Raw genomic sequence first — 15,215 nt, forward strand, 5'->3', positions numbered from 1 at the left:
TTATCCTCCCTTTGGGCCAGTTGCAATCATCAGGTGTTACCTACTAAATATTTGGCTGTCTCATGATTAAGTAAACTATTTTCCCTTTTACCCTCTGGTTTTCTTAGCACAAAACTTTTACAAATACACAAGGTATAAATGTAAAATACATTTCCAATAAAATCTATCAAAGACTCTCTGCAGTATATTTGACATCATGTTTCACATTTGATTTTTTGTTATCTTTTAAATCAGTGATTTACATGATGCTCATATCAGGAAGAGGCCAAGCGAAGGTTAATCTCTCCGTGGCTTGTCTATGGCAAGTACTAAGAAGAGCAGAGGATAGTACTAGATCCCCTCTGTTGTAGTCTGGCGTTCATCATTAGTCATTGTCACAGCTGATGTACAGTTAAGTCGCTCGCCGGTGCTTCACAGCAGTGTATTATAAATAGGAGAAGCATAAAAGTGTCTTACCTTGAGGCTATGTGCACACGCTGCAGATTACTCTGCACATTACTCTGCAGATTTTTCCAGACTGATTTTGGTAAATCCGCAGGTAATCCACACTGCGGATTTCCTGCTGAATTACCGTGGATTTACCGTTTTTTTTTTTTGGTGGTTTTTGGTGGATTTCACATGCGGTTTTACACCTGCGGATTCCTATTATGGAGCAGGTGTAATCCGCTGCGGAATCCGCACAAAGAAGTGACATGCTGCTGAATAAACAACGCTACTCTTCCGCGCGTTTTTTTCCGCAGCATGTGCACTGCGGATTTTGTTTTCCATAGGTTTACATGGTACTGTATATAATTCCACCATGGAAAGCTAATGTTAATCCCTTCCCTTAGGCTGGTTTCACACGTCAGTGGCTCCGGTACGTGTGGTGACAGTTTCCTCATGTACCGGAGACACTGACTCACGTAGACACATTAAAATCAATGTGTCTCTGCACATGTCAGCCTGTTTTCACGGACCGTGTGTCCGTTTGAAAAACATGGAGACATGTCAGTGTTTGTGGGAGCGCACGGATCACACGGACCCATTAAAGTTAATGGGTCCGTGTAAAACACGTACCGCACACGGATGCTGTCGGTGTGCCATCCGTGTCCCGTGCAGGAGACAGCGCTACAGTAAGCGCTGTGACCCCAGCTTGTGGTGCTGAAGCCCCCATTCATCCCTTCTCTCCAGCAGCGTTTGCTGGGGAGAAGGAATGAAAAATCATTTTTTTTGTGTGTTTAAAATAACCTTCCCGGCAACCTCCCCCCTCCCACCCCCTGTGCCCCCGGCCGCTGTTATTAAAATACTCACCCGGCTCCCTCGATGCTTCCTCTCCACGCCGCAGCTTGTCCTGTATGAGCTGTCACGTTGTGCCGCTCATTACAGTGATGAATATGCGGCTCCACCTCCCATAGGGGTGGAGCCGCATATTCATCACTGTAATGAGCGGTACCACGTGACCGCTCATACAGGAAGAAGCTGCGGCACGGAGAGAAAGCGTCGAGGGAGCCGGGTGAGTATTTTAATAACAGCGGCCGGGGGCACAGGGGGTGGGAGGGGGGAGGTTGCCGGGAAGTTTATTTAACAGCAAAAAAACAAAAAAAACTATGATTTTTCATTCCTTCTCCACAGCGAACGCTGCTGGGAAGAAGGAATGAATTCCGGCTTCAGCACCAGATGCAGGGGACAGCGCTTATCTCTAGCGCTGTCTCCTGCACGGTCCGTGTGGTACCCAGTCGGCACACGGGCGGCACACGGCTGCCGCACGTGTGCCACACTGATGTGCCACGTGAGCACACGGACATGGATAACTCCGGTACCGATTTTTCCGGTACCGGAATTATCTGGACGTGTGAGACTGCCCTTAGATGTAAGATTTTCACATACGAGTTCTATCTGTCTTTTTATCGAATATAACTTGCACCTATTATGACTATCAGGGCTCACTCACACTGGCGTATAGCACTGCTGAGTACTATGCGATGTTTTGTCAGATAGCTCTCGGCACAATGTTATTCTATGGGGCTAGTGCAATCTGCGATTGTTTTCTCATGACGATTCTGCCTCATGATCCTGAACCATCTCTCTCATCCTGCCACATCTGTCTCCATCCTTCCCCATCTGTGTCCATCCTTCTCCATCTGTCTCCATCCTTCTCCATGACTCCATCCTGCCCCATGTCTCCACCCTGCCCCATGTGTCTCCATCGTGCCTCATCTGTCTCCATCCTGCCCCATGATCCTGCTCCATGTGTCTCCATCCTGCCCATGTCTCCATCCTGCCCCATGTCTCCATCCTGCCCCATGTCTCCATCCTGCCCCATGTCTCCATCCTGCCCCATCTGTCTCCATCCTGCCCCATGTGTTTCCATCCTGCCCCATGTGTTTCCATCCTGCACCATGTGTCTCCATCGTGCACCATGTGTCTCGATCGTGCCCCATCTGTCTCCATCCTGCCCCATGATGACATTTTGCAGGATCATGGGGCAGGAAGGAGACAGATGAGGCAGGATGGCGAAACATGTGCGGTCGAAACATATTGTGGCTTGCCACTATTAATAAAAATAAAAAATAAAAACTTTCTCCTCGCGCTCCAGCGGCGATGTTCCCTCCAGGCATTTCAAGCACGGACTCACTGGCGAATGACAATGACGTCATATGCCAGCGACGTGTGCGCTGACGTCAGCTGCCAGCCTCTGATTGGCTGGGGCTTTTAACTATTGCCATTCAGGCCCCCACGGCAATAGAGTTTAACTGAACCTGTGTCTTGGTCTCGAACACAGGTTCATTTACTGAATCCTGCCGCTGGGGGCCAATGAGCAGAAGAGAGGGGACCCGATGCTGGCCCCCTCTGCTTATCAGGCCCCATAATCCAGTAAGGGCAGTAATGCCCTGATGGCGGCCCTGATTGTCCCGATTATCTCGCATGAGAGAATATACAATAGTGTGACCCTGGTCTAATGACTATTCTCGTGGCTGTGCATTTTTTGGGACAGAGAGGTCCACACCAAATCTAGGAGACATGTTTGAGTTTGGTCCAAGTCAGTGATCACACTTGCCAAACAAATTCTATGGGTCACTAAAAAAATAAATCAGACAGCATATCAGACACTTTTTTTCATAAAAGAAAAAAATGATGAAACTCTGATGGTAAAAGCTGACACACTGACCAAACACTGAGGAAAATCTGATCCAGCACTGAGGGAAATCAGACTATTTTTGTGCATGTGAAAAATCGCTGACTTGTGAATGAGGTCTTAGCTTACATATGTAGATAGCAACTTCATCCACTTATATTGTAATCTACATTTTCCATGATACTTGGTGTGAAGTCCACACCAAGAACCTGCAACAAATCTGTAATATCTGAGCAAAACCTTCATGGGGTTATCTGGGACAATTTTATTGTTTTCTCACGTGGCTAAGATCTGACAGGCAGTAATCATGTAAGGTGTTTCATATATACCTTGATTTCCTTACCCTTTCAGTTCCTACAGTTGGCATTACCATCACCAGACTGCATACAGCCGCCTTTATTCCCATAATTTCATATGACATCCAGGTATCTACTTCTCATAATTATTTTTACAATTACCTTAATGTCACTAGTCACAGCATAACTGCCATTAACCCTTTCTTACTAAAATTATTTCAGGAAGGTTATTTTCCCTACAGCACAAAACTGGTAATTTCTCTTACAGCACAAAACTGTTACCTGTGGATTCACTTTCTTCTACCGCGATATTATAACAAAGTATTTCTTTTCCAGGTACTTCCATGCTTCCACACCTAGTTCACGTTACTTTTACTGAAACAGTTTTTATTACTTCTTGTTCACTGTAAGCACCCTTGGATAGAATATCTTCTGTCATCTCCTATCGCGTCAAATCGTTTGACAAGTGGAATCATACTAACATTTTCCCATGTATTTTGTATTCCACGACATATTGTTGATCTTGTCTTGTTTTGTTTTGCTATTTTATGTATACTCTAGTTATCTCCAATAAGGAAATTCTGATGAAGGTCCTATGACGGACCGAAAACGTTTAGGCTGTGTGCACACGTATAATGGTCCACTGCGGATTTTTCCGCAGCGGATTTGATAAATCTGCAGGACAAAAACGCTGCGTGATTGCTGCAGATTTATCGCGAATTTAGAGCGGATTTACTGCAGTTTTCCTGCGGATTTCACTGCGGTTTTACAACTGCGGTGTTCTATAGGAGCAGCTGTAAAACCGCTGCGGAATCCGCAGAAAGAAGTGACATGCTGCGGAATGTAAACCGCTGCGTTTCCGCGCGTTTTTTTCCGCAGCATGTGCACAGCGTTTTTTTGTTTCCCATAGGTTTATATTGTAATCCGCAGCGTTTTCCGCATCGTGTGCACATACCCTTAATTTAATCAGTAAGAAGAAATATGAATGGCACTGAGAAAAACCGCTCTTAGTATTCACTGTTAAAGGATGAATGAGCTCTGAATCACGGACACATTCCAGAAACCTTCACCTTGCTGGAGGTGCTTGCTATGAAGAAGGTGCATACAAAGTCCAATAAAACAAGAAAAAAGCAGCAGCACTCCAATTGTTGGTGAAAAAAACAACCTTAGTCCTTTATTACATAATAAAGATCATGGACAAGGTATTGCGGGTAAAACAAGTGCAGATTATGCAGGCAATAGGACGACGGCCGTTTCACGCAATAAGCGCTTCCACGGGTCTGTTGTTTCACCAACAATTGGAGTGCTGTTGTTTTATTACACTTAGTTTAATCTATTTGGTCTGGATGCACAATATAGAAGGAATCATTTTTTTCAAATACTGAGTGCCAAGTAATTTTTTTGCCTAAGATCTGACTGGCGACAGCTCAGAGATCACAGACCACTCCTGGCGATTCTGCTGCTTCACATCAACATAGTAGCTGCTTCTGTTTGGAGCTGCTCTGTCAACTAGGTGAGACTGCTGATGTCATGCCGATTGACACCCAGCTCCCCCTAGTTAGACAGCGGGGATCAGACTGTCTATCAGCATGACATCAGCAGTCACGCCACGGCCCATCAACTGAGCAGAAGAAAAGCAGCTGCTCTGTCTATGTGATGCCAATGGAAACAGCAGAATCGATTACAGGAGTGGTATGTTACCTCCCAGGGCCAGTAGAGATTGGCACCGGGCACAACAGACAGGTAGTTAGCAACTATATGGCTGTTAGTCCTTGGCCCATAAGAGAAAAATATAATAAACCTAAATAACAGTGGCATAGAGTGCAATGGACACTTTGGACCAGGGCTTCCCAGCATGTTGGTCAGATGTATGGGCCCTCATAGCATTCTAAATCCTAGAAGGAAATATGTGTTTCCCCCCCCTTTCAGCATTATCCAGTAATGTCCCCTATCCTGGGTTCATCCTGGCCCCATCCTGACATATATGCTCCCAATCCAGGGAAATATGTTCCCCATCCTGGACCTATCCAGGTATATAGGTATATACTGTATGTTCCCTATCCTGGATCCATCCTGGTATATATGCCCCCAATCCTGGGCTCATCCTGGTATATATGTCCCCAATCCTCATATATTTTACCAATCCTGGTATATGTCCCTCATCTTGGCCCCATTGTGGCGTAGATGTTGCTTATCCTGGACCTCATCTTGTTATATATGTGCCCCATCTCTATCCTGCCCCAAGATCCTGCTCCGTGTATCTCCATCCTTCCCCATGATCCTGCTCCAGGTGTCTCCATCCTGCCCCATCTATCTCCATACCTCCCTATCTGTCTCCATCCTGCCCATGATACTCCACCACGTGTCTGCATCCTGCACCATATCTCCATCCTGCCCCATGATACTGCACTATGTGTCTCCATCTTGCCCCATGTTCCTGCCCCATCTGTCTCCATCCCTCCCTATCTATCTTCATCCAGCCCCATGATCCTGCCTCATCTGTCTCCATCGTGCCCCATCTGTCTCCATCCTGCCCCATCTGTCTCCATCCTGCCCCATCTTCCTGCCCCATCTGTGTACATCCTGCCCCATGTCTCCATCCTGCCCATGTGTCTCCATCGTGCCCCATCTGTTTCCATCCTGCGCCATGTGTTTCCATCCTGCACCATCTCACATGGTGCAGGATCATGATGCAGGAAGGAGACAGATGGGGCAGGAAGAAGACAAATGTTCCATGTGGCTCCATCTTGCTGCACAAACATCTTGAGGCTGCCGCTTTCAATAAAAATAATAATTAAAAAAACACTTTCTCCTTACCTGGCCGCGTTCCAGTGGCGATGTCCAAGCCAGGCATTTCAAGCGGGGACTCGCCAGCGAATGACAATGATGTCATACGCCGGTATCGTGTGTGCTGACGTCAGCTGCCAGCCTCCTATTGGCTGGCGGCTTATAACTATTGCCGTGCGGGCCCACAATAGAGTTTAACTGAACCTGCGTCTCGGACGCAGGTTGAGTTACTGCACCCGCAGAATCCTGCAGCTGGGGCCCGGTGAGCAGAAGAGAGGGGGCCTGATGTGAGCCCCCTCTGTTCACCGGGCTCCATACGCCATTCAGAGCAGTAGTGCCCTGATGGCGGCCCTGAGGATACATTCACACAACCGTATTTTCAGTCTTAGAATAGTATTCTGTGTATGAAAAAGCAGACAGCATTCAAACCAATATTATTCAACGGGGCAGAGCAGATGAGCAATTTTTTTCACTGACCGAATCTGCGTGTGAAAAAATGGCGACAAACACGAGTTTAGTCTGCAAATCGAAGGAGACTCTACTGTTCTAATCTATGGGTGTGAAAAAATACTGACACCATGCGGAGCTACAGTGTAGCATTCAATTTTTATGGATACATTGTAATTCTGTAAAAAAGAAAGTGTAAAAGGGTCTTGTAAATAATTAATAGCTGCTTCTGTAAAAACAAATTTGAATGTTTTTTTCAGACGCTCGTGTGAACCTACCCTCACTTTGATCTTTGTTTAATTAATTAAAAGGCTGGTAATATTACTATAAAAATAAATAAATTAACATATTTGGTATTAATGCATTCATAAAACTCACCTATCAAAATCTGAAATTAATTAACCTGATTGGTGAACAAAAAAAATAAAAAAAATAAAAACGCCAGAATTAAGTTTTTTTTTTCTTACCATTCCTCCTTAAAAAAATACAATAAAAAGTAATTAAAACATCTTATGTCCCCCAAAATAGTATCATTGCAAACATCAGTTTGGTGACAAAAAAAACACATTATTTTCTACAAACTTCTGAATTTTTGTTCACCACTTTAAAAAAATAAAAAGGAAGTTTGCTATCACCATAAGGCCGGTTTCACACGTCAGTGGCTCCGGTACGTGAGGTGACAGTTTCCTCACGTACCGGAGACACTGACACACGTAGACCCATAAAAATCAATGCATCTGTTCAGATGTCATTGATTTTTTGCGGACCGTGTCTCCGTGTGCCAAACACAGAGACATGTCAGTGTTCGTGGGAGCGCACGTATTACACGGACCCATTAAAGTCAATGGGTCCGTGTAAAACACGGACCACACACGGACCTTCTCCGTCTGCGGTCCGTGTGCGTGCAGGAGACAGCGCTACAGTAAGCGCTGTCCCCCCCACTGGTGCTGAAGCCGCGATTCATATGTTCCCTGCAGCAGCATTTGCTGCAGAGAAAATATGAATAATAGTGTTTAAAATAAAGATCTATGTGTCCGCCGCCCTCCCACCCCCTGTGCGCCCCCCCCCGCTGATCAGAAAATACTCACCCGCTCCCACGTTGGCTGTCACTCCTTCCTCTCTGCCCCGCGCCTCCTACTGTATGCGGTCACGTGGGGCCGCTCATTTTCAATAATGAATAGTCGGCTCCGCCCCTATGGGAGGTGAAGCCACATATTCATGACTGTAAATGATCGGCCCCACGTGACCGCATACCCTAGAAGCCGCGGCCAGACCAGGAAGCAGCGAGGGAGGCGGGTAAGTATTTTCTGAACAGCGGGGGGAGCGCACAGGGGGTGGGGGGGCGACGGACACATAGATCTTTATTTTAAACACTATTATTCATATTTTCTCTGCAGCAAATGCTGCTGCAGGGAACATATGAATTGACCACTCCCTGAAGAAGCTACGTGTGAAACGCGCGTTGGAGTGTGGAGTTCAGGCACAGGAACGGTATCATGAGCATTGGTAAGGTCCTTTACATGCACTTTGCACTTTTAATTGACTATATCTCTTAGGGGATGTGGGATAAGTACTATATAGGGATTTTTACCCCTCATTGAATATTGGCATTAAGGGCCACTAGCACTGTGCACTATGCACTTTATACTTCACATCATTTAGAGAAGAGGATAATAAATCCATGGTATTTGAATGCACTATTGGTATGTACTTTTACTGGCTGGTTCTTACCATGGCTCATGTTTACATGGATATGTGAATTGGAGGCAAAGGCGTCATTAAGTACTATATATTATATTGAATGTTATAGCAATTTGCCTCTGTACCAATTTTTGTAAATTATACTTTGTGCCTCCTCCGGATTTCTGTGTTTTGTTTTGTTGAGTGTCCTTATATTACGTATCATAATAAAATATTTGGTTTTATAAACTATGTGTTATTAGTGATATTTCCAGGTGGTTTTTTAGGTTATATGCTTGCGGTCCTACTTGGAATAATAAGAATATTGGGTTAGAATTTTCTCCTTTGTTTTTTGGTAAAACATATGAATCGCGGCTTCAGCACCAGTGGGGGTGGGGGGGAACATATGAATCGCGCTTCAGCACGATGCAGGGTACCAGACGCGTGGGTACCACACGCTCCGTGTGGTACCCACTCGCCATACGGGCGGCACACGTGTGCCGCACGTATGGCCTGCGTGAGTTCCCAGGCACACGGACACGGATAACTCCGGTACCGATTTATTCCGGTACCGGAATTATCTGGACGTGTGGGACAGCCCTTATGATACTGACCTAGAGCATACTGACCTACTGACCTAGGTTCCCAGGTCATTTTTACAACACGATGAACGCTGTAAATACAAAACCCAAAAAACGAGTTCAGAATATCATGTTTTTCACCATTTTATCGCATTGAATTATTTCCTTTGTTTTTCCGTAGATGATATGATAAAATGAACGGCGTCAATCAATATTCCATAGCTCAAATGGCTTTGTTGATGGAAAAATAAAGTTACAGCTTTTGTTAAAAGAGGAGGAACAAAATAAAGGCTATGTGCACACGTTGCGGATTCATGTGCAGATTATTCCGCGCAGAATTTGAAAAATCAGCAGGTAACACGCCCTGCGTTTTACCTGGGGATTACCTGCGGATTTACCATGGATTTACGGCAGTTTTTGTGCGGTTTTCACATGCGGTTTTACACCTTCGGATTCCAATTATAGAGCAGGTGTAAATCGCTGCGGAATCTGCACAAAGAATTGACATGCTACGGAAAATAAACCGCAGCGTTTCCATGCGGTTTTGGTTTTCCATAGGTTTACATGGTACTGTACAACGCATGGAAAACTGCTGCGAATCCGCAGCCAAATCCAAAACGTGTGCACAAACCCAAAAAGTGTAAAAAGTTTTTTTTTTTTTTTTTTTATAACCACAAAGGGATTGGGTAAGGGTATGTGTCCACGTTCAGGATTGCATCAGGATTTGGTCAGGATTTTCCATCAGTATTTGTAAGCCAAAACCAGGACTGGAACAATTAGAGGAAAAGTATAACAGAAACATATGCACCACTTCTGCATTTATCACCCACTCCTGGTTTTGGCTTACAAATACTGATGGAAAATCCTGACCAAATCCTGATGCAATCCTGAACGTGGACACATACCCAAAGGGTATGTGTCCACGTTCAGGAATTGCTGCGTTTTTGACGCTGCGTTTTTCCGCAGCGTCAAAAACGCAGCGTCCAGATGTTACAGCATAGTGGAGGGGATTTCATGAAATCCCGACTCCACTATGCCTTAAAAAACCCATGCGTTTTTGCCGCGAAAACGCATGCGCGGTGCGTTTTTTCAAAATGCAGCATGTTGCTACAATGAGCAAAACACGCAGGCACACCGCAGGTGACCTGCCAGTGACCTCAGGTGCAGTTTTGGTCCGGATTTTACTTGTATAAAATCCTGACCAAAGCCTGAAGCAAGCCTGAACGTGGACACATACCCTAAGGCCGGCCTCACACTGGGCATAAGACAATACGCCACGTATTATACGTCCGTACTACGGCCGTAATACGGAGAAATGTTCCCAAAATATTGATCCGTAGTCAGGGTGTGTCAGCGTATTTTGCGCATGGCATCCTCCGTATGTAATCCGTATGGCATCCGTACTGCGAGATTTTCGCGCAGGCTTGCAAAACCGACATCTAATGGATTTATGTGCTCAAATGTTCGGGAAAACATATATACAGTATATATATATATATATATATATATATATATATATATATATATATATATATATATATATATATGTCATTGAGACACATATATATATATTCTGTATTTAGATTTCATTCAGCGCGATATGTGTTAAAAGCCGGTAATTCAATTGCCGGCTTCTCATTTCTCATGCACAAACCCGACAGGATATGAGACATGGTTTACATACAGTAAACAATTCTCATATCCCCTTTTTTTTTGCATATTCCACACTACTAATGTTAGTAGTGTGTATGTGCAAAATTTCAGCGCTGTAGCTGCTGAAATAAAGGGTTAAATGGCGGAAAAAATTGGCGTGGGCTCCCGCGCAATTTTCTCCGCCAGAATGGTAAAGCCAGTGACCGAGGGCAGATATTAATAGCCAGGAGAGGGTCCATGGTTATTGGCCCCCCCGTGGCTAAAAACATCTGCCCCCAGCCACCCCAGAAAAGGCACATCTGGAAGATGCGCCTATTCTGGCACTTGGCCACTCTCTTCCCACTCCCTGTAGCGGTGGGATATGGGGTAATGAAGGGTTAATGCCACCTTGCTATTGGAAGGTGACATTAAGCCAGATTAATAATGGAGAGCCGTCAATTATGTCACCTATCCATTATTAATCCAATAGTACGAAAGGGTTAAAAAACACACACACACATGATTTAAAAGTATTTTAATGAAATAAACACAGCGGTTGTTGTAATAATTTATTGTTCTCTCAATCCATCAGGAACACCCTCGCTTGGAAAAATAATAAACGCACAAGATACATACCTTCTGGTGAACCGTCTCGTCCCACGAAGTAATCCATCTGAAGGGGTTAACTAATATTACAGGCAGGAGCCCTGCTAAATGCAGCTGTGCTCCGTGCTTGTAATTCCCCAGCGAATGAATGAAATGTAGGTCATTGACCTACATTTCCTTCAGTCGCGGTGATGCGCCCCCTGGTGGATGTCCTCATATGACCTGGAGCGTGGGAAAAAGTTCCCAGGCTGCAGTTCATGAGAACATCCACCAGAGGGCGCCTCACCGCGACTGAAGGAAATGTAGGTCAATGACCTACATTTCATTCATTCGCTGGGGAATTACAAGCACGGAGCACCGCTGCATTTAGCAGGGCTCCTGCCTGTAATATTAGTTAACCCCTTCAGATGGATTACTTCGTGGGACGAGACGGTTCACCAGAAGGTATGTATCTTGTGCGTTTATTATTTTTCCAAGCGAGGGTGTTCCTGATGGATTGAGAGAACAATAAATTATTACAACAACCGCTGTGTTTATTTCATTAAAATACTTTTAAATCATGTGTGTGTGTGTTTTTTAACCCTTTCGTACTATTGGATTAATAATGGATAGGTGACATAATTGACGCCTCTCCATTATTAATCTGGCTTAATGTCACCTTCCAATAGCAAGGTGGCATTAACCCTTCATTACCCCATATCCCACCGCTACAGGGAGTGGGAAGAGAGTGGCCAAGTGCCAGAATAGGCGCATCTTCCAGATGTGCCTTTTCTGGGGTGGCTGGGGGCAGATGTTTGTAGCCAGGGGGGGGGGGGGGCAATAACCATGGACCCTCTCCTGGCTATTAATATCTGCCCTCGGTCACTGGCTTTACCACTCTGGCGGAGACAATTGCGCGGGAGCCCACGCCAATTTTTTCCGCCATTTAACCCTTTATTTCAGCAGCTACAGCGCTGAAATTTTGCACATACACACTGCTAACATTAGTAGTGTGGAATATGCAAAAAAAAAGGGGATATGAGATGGTTTACTGTATGTAAACCATGTCTCATATCCTGTCGGGTTTGTGCAGGAGAAATGAAAAGCCGGCAATTGAATTACCGACTTTTCACTAACACCGCTGCGTATTTCTCGCAAGTCACACTGCTGGTCAGTGTGGAATCCGTATTTTTCTCGCCCCCATAGACTTTCATTGGCGATTTTTTTGCGCAATACGGTGACAAACGCAGCATGCTGCGATTTTGTACGGCCGTAGAAAGCCGTATAATACTGAACCGTAATATACGGCTAATAGGAGCAGCCCCTTGAGAATAATTGTGCCGTTTATTTTGCGAGTTTTTCGGACGTAGTTTATGCGCTCATACGTCCGTAAAACTCGCTAGTGTGAGGCCGGCCTAACAGTGGTTTTGATTAGCAGGTTTTTTTATTTATTTATTTATTTTTGTTTTGGGTTTTATTTATTTTTTATGTATGTTTTTATTTCCAATTTATTTCACATAGTGTGTGGATGACCAGGTCATAAGACCTTCGGGGGCATTATTAGGAGAATTTAATATTCCATATATATACTGTGTGTGTTATAGATATTTATATATAAATAATCTTTTTACTTGAGCAATTCCGTTAATGCCCACCACCATATTCACAAACAGAGCGGCCAACCCTATCTAGCCAACATTCCCTTACATCATACAGGTGACCTCACAGCTACTAGGTAATGAGAGAGCGTTCTACCTGTCATAATGGCCTCAGGGTGTAGGACATTCTACTGGCAGCCCACAAGTTATTAGCAACCCGCCTGGTACCATCAAGACATCATGGCTTCTCACAAGAAAAGCAGGAGATCCTATCCTAGAAGGAGAAGGACTCGCAGACCCCATAAAATGGGTAAATGTTATTGAGCCTACACTAAACAGTATAACCTCCATTATAATGCTATACATGTAATTCTTGGCAATGGGCAACCTTATATTTATACATTGGCTTCTTCTAGGTCATAAACGTAGACACCGTTATTATTCCAGAAGGCGGATGTAGCAGAACCAGGAATAACCCCTTACTGCTGTCACCGATGACCACTTCTCTCCTGATCGAGTCCACTGGGGAAGTTGAAATCAAGAAATTCAGAACTTCATAATCTGTCAATAAATCAGCATAAGGGCATGAAATAAACGACCATGAGCAGATTGCAGTCTCTTCTCTTAGTTTTATAGAACTAAAATTATTTAGATAAAATAAGGTAAAACAGGACTTATAGTGGATATAAAAAGAATCATTTTAGAATTTTTTTCCACTTTTAAAGTCACCTGTAATCTGTACAAATCCACTGCAAAACAAACGGAAATCTTTTTGGATGGGAAAATAAAAAAAATAAAATTAACCCCTTTCTGACCTCGGATGGGATAGTACGTCCGACGTCAGAACCCCCGCTTTGATGCGGGCTCCGGCGGTGAGCCGCATCAAAGCCGGGACATGTCAGCTGTTTTGAACTATTAACTAGTTAAATGCCACTGTCAAACACAGACAGCGGCATTTAACTACTGCTTCCGGCCGGGCGGCTGGAAACGAGCGCATCGCTGACCCCCGTCACATGATCGGGGGTCAGCGATGCTTCTGCATTGTAACCATAGAGGTCCTTGAGACCTCTATGGTTACTGATCCCGGCTAGCTATTATTTTAAAAAATAAAAAATATATAAAAGTTTAAATCATCTTCCTTTCGCCCCATTCAAAATAAATCAATAAAAAAAAAATCAAACCTACACATATTTGGTATCGCCGCGTTCAGAATCGCCCGATCTATCAATAGAAAAAAGCATTAACCTGATCACTAAACAGCAAAGTGAGAAAGAAATTCGAAACGCCAGAATTACGTTTTTTTGGTCGCTGCGACATTGCATTAAAATGCAATAACGGGCGATCAAAAGAACGTATCTGCACTAAAATGCTATCATTATAAACACCAGCTCGGCACGCAAAAAATAAGCCCTCAACCGACCCCAGATCATGAAAAATGGAGACGCTACGGGTATCAGAAAAAGGATGATTGGGTGGCTTTCTTGCCGTTGGCCGAGTTTGCCCTTAATAATCGGGCCAGTTCGGCTGCTTTGGTTTCGCCTTTTTTTTGTAATTTAGGTTTCCATCCTCGTTTTTCTTCAGGGCAGGTTGAGCCTTCTGATTGTCCTGGTGTAGATTCTGTGATGGACAGGTTACAGCAGATTTGGACTCATGTGGTAGACGATTTGACGTTGTCTCAGGAAAAGGCTCAGCGTTTTGCTAACCGCCGTCGGTGTGTTGGTCCTCGGCTTCGTGTGGGGGATTTAGTCTGGTTATCTTCTCGTTATGTTCCTATGAAGGTTTCTTCTCCTAAGTTCAAGCCTCGGTTTATTGGTCCTTATAAGATCTCTGAGATTATCAATCCAGTCTCTTTTCATTTGGCTCTTCCAGCCTCTTTTGCCATCCACAATGTTTTCCATAGATCTTTTTTGCGGAGATATGTGGTGCCTGTTGTTCCCTCTGTTGATCCTCCTGCCCCGGTGTTGGTTGAGGGGGAGTTGGAATATGTGGTTGAGAAAATTTTGGATTCTCGTTTTTCGAGGCGGAGGCTTCAGTATCTTGTTAAGTGGAAGGGTTATGGCCAGGAGGATAATTCTTGGGTGGTTGCCTCCGATGTCCATACTGCCGATTTGGTTCGTGCTTTTCACTTGGCGCGTCCTGATCGGCCTGGGGGCTCTGGTGAGGGTTCGGTGACCCCTCCTCAAGGGGGGGTACTGTTGTGAATTCCGCTCTTGGGCTCCCTCCGGTGGTTGTAAGTAGCACTTTTGTGAATTCTGCTCTTGGGCACCCTCCTGTGGTTTTGAGTGGTATAGCTGCTTCTTGGATTTAGCTTTAGCAGCTGCTTCCACTGATCGTCTTTCTGGCTCGGCTATTTTAGTCTGGCCCTAGCCCTCAATCTATGCCAGTTGTTTGTCAATTGTTCCTGCTTGGAGCCACTGCTCTTTTGGATTTCCCTGACACTCTATCCAGTTCAGCAAAGATAAGTCCTTGCTTGTCTTTTTGCAGTCCATTTGTT

At 44.7% G+C, this 15,215-nt stretch overlaps 1 long non-coding RNA gene across 1 annotated transcript in view; it reads right to left on the minus strand.

Annotated features, from left to right (window-relative positions):
- Positions 1-7,753, minus strand: part of LOC143768483 (uncharacterized) — a 60,143-nt gene extending 52,390 nt beyond the window's left edge. The window contains exon 1 of the long non-coding RNA XR_013213886.1: positions 7,734-7,753. This is a non-coding gene — a long non-coding RNA (uncharacterized LOC143768483). The remainder of the gene's footprint in view (positions 1-7,733) is intronic.
- Positions 7,754-15,215: the final 7,462 nt, after the last annotated feature.

This window comes from Ranitomeya variabilis, chromosome 4 (genome assembly GCF_051348905.1).
Source record: "Ranitomeya variabilis isolate aRanVar5 chromosome 4, aRanVar5.hap1, whole genome shotgun sequence".
Taxonomy (NCBI): domain Eukaryota; kingdom Metazoa; phylum Chordata; class Amphibia; order Anura; family Dendrobatidae; genus Ranitomeya; species Ranitomeya variabilis.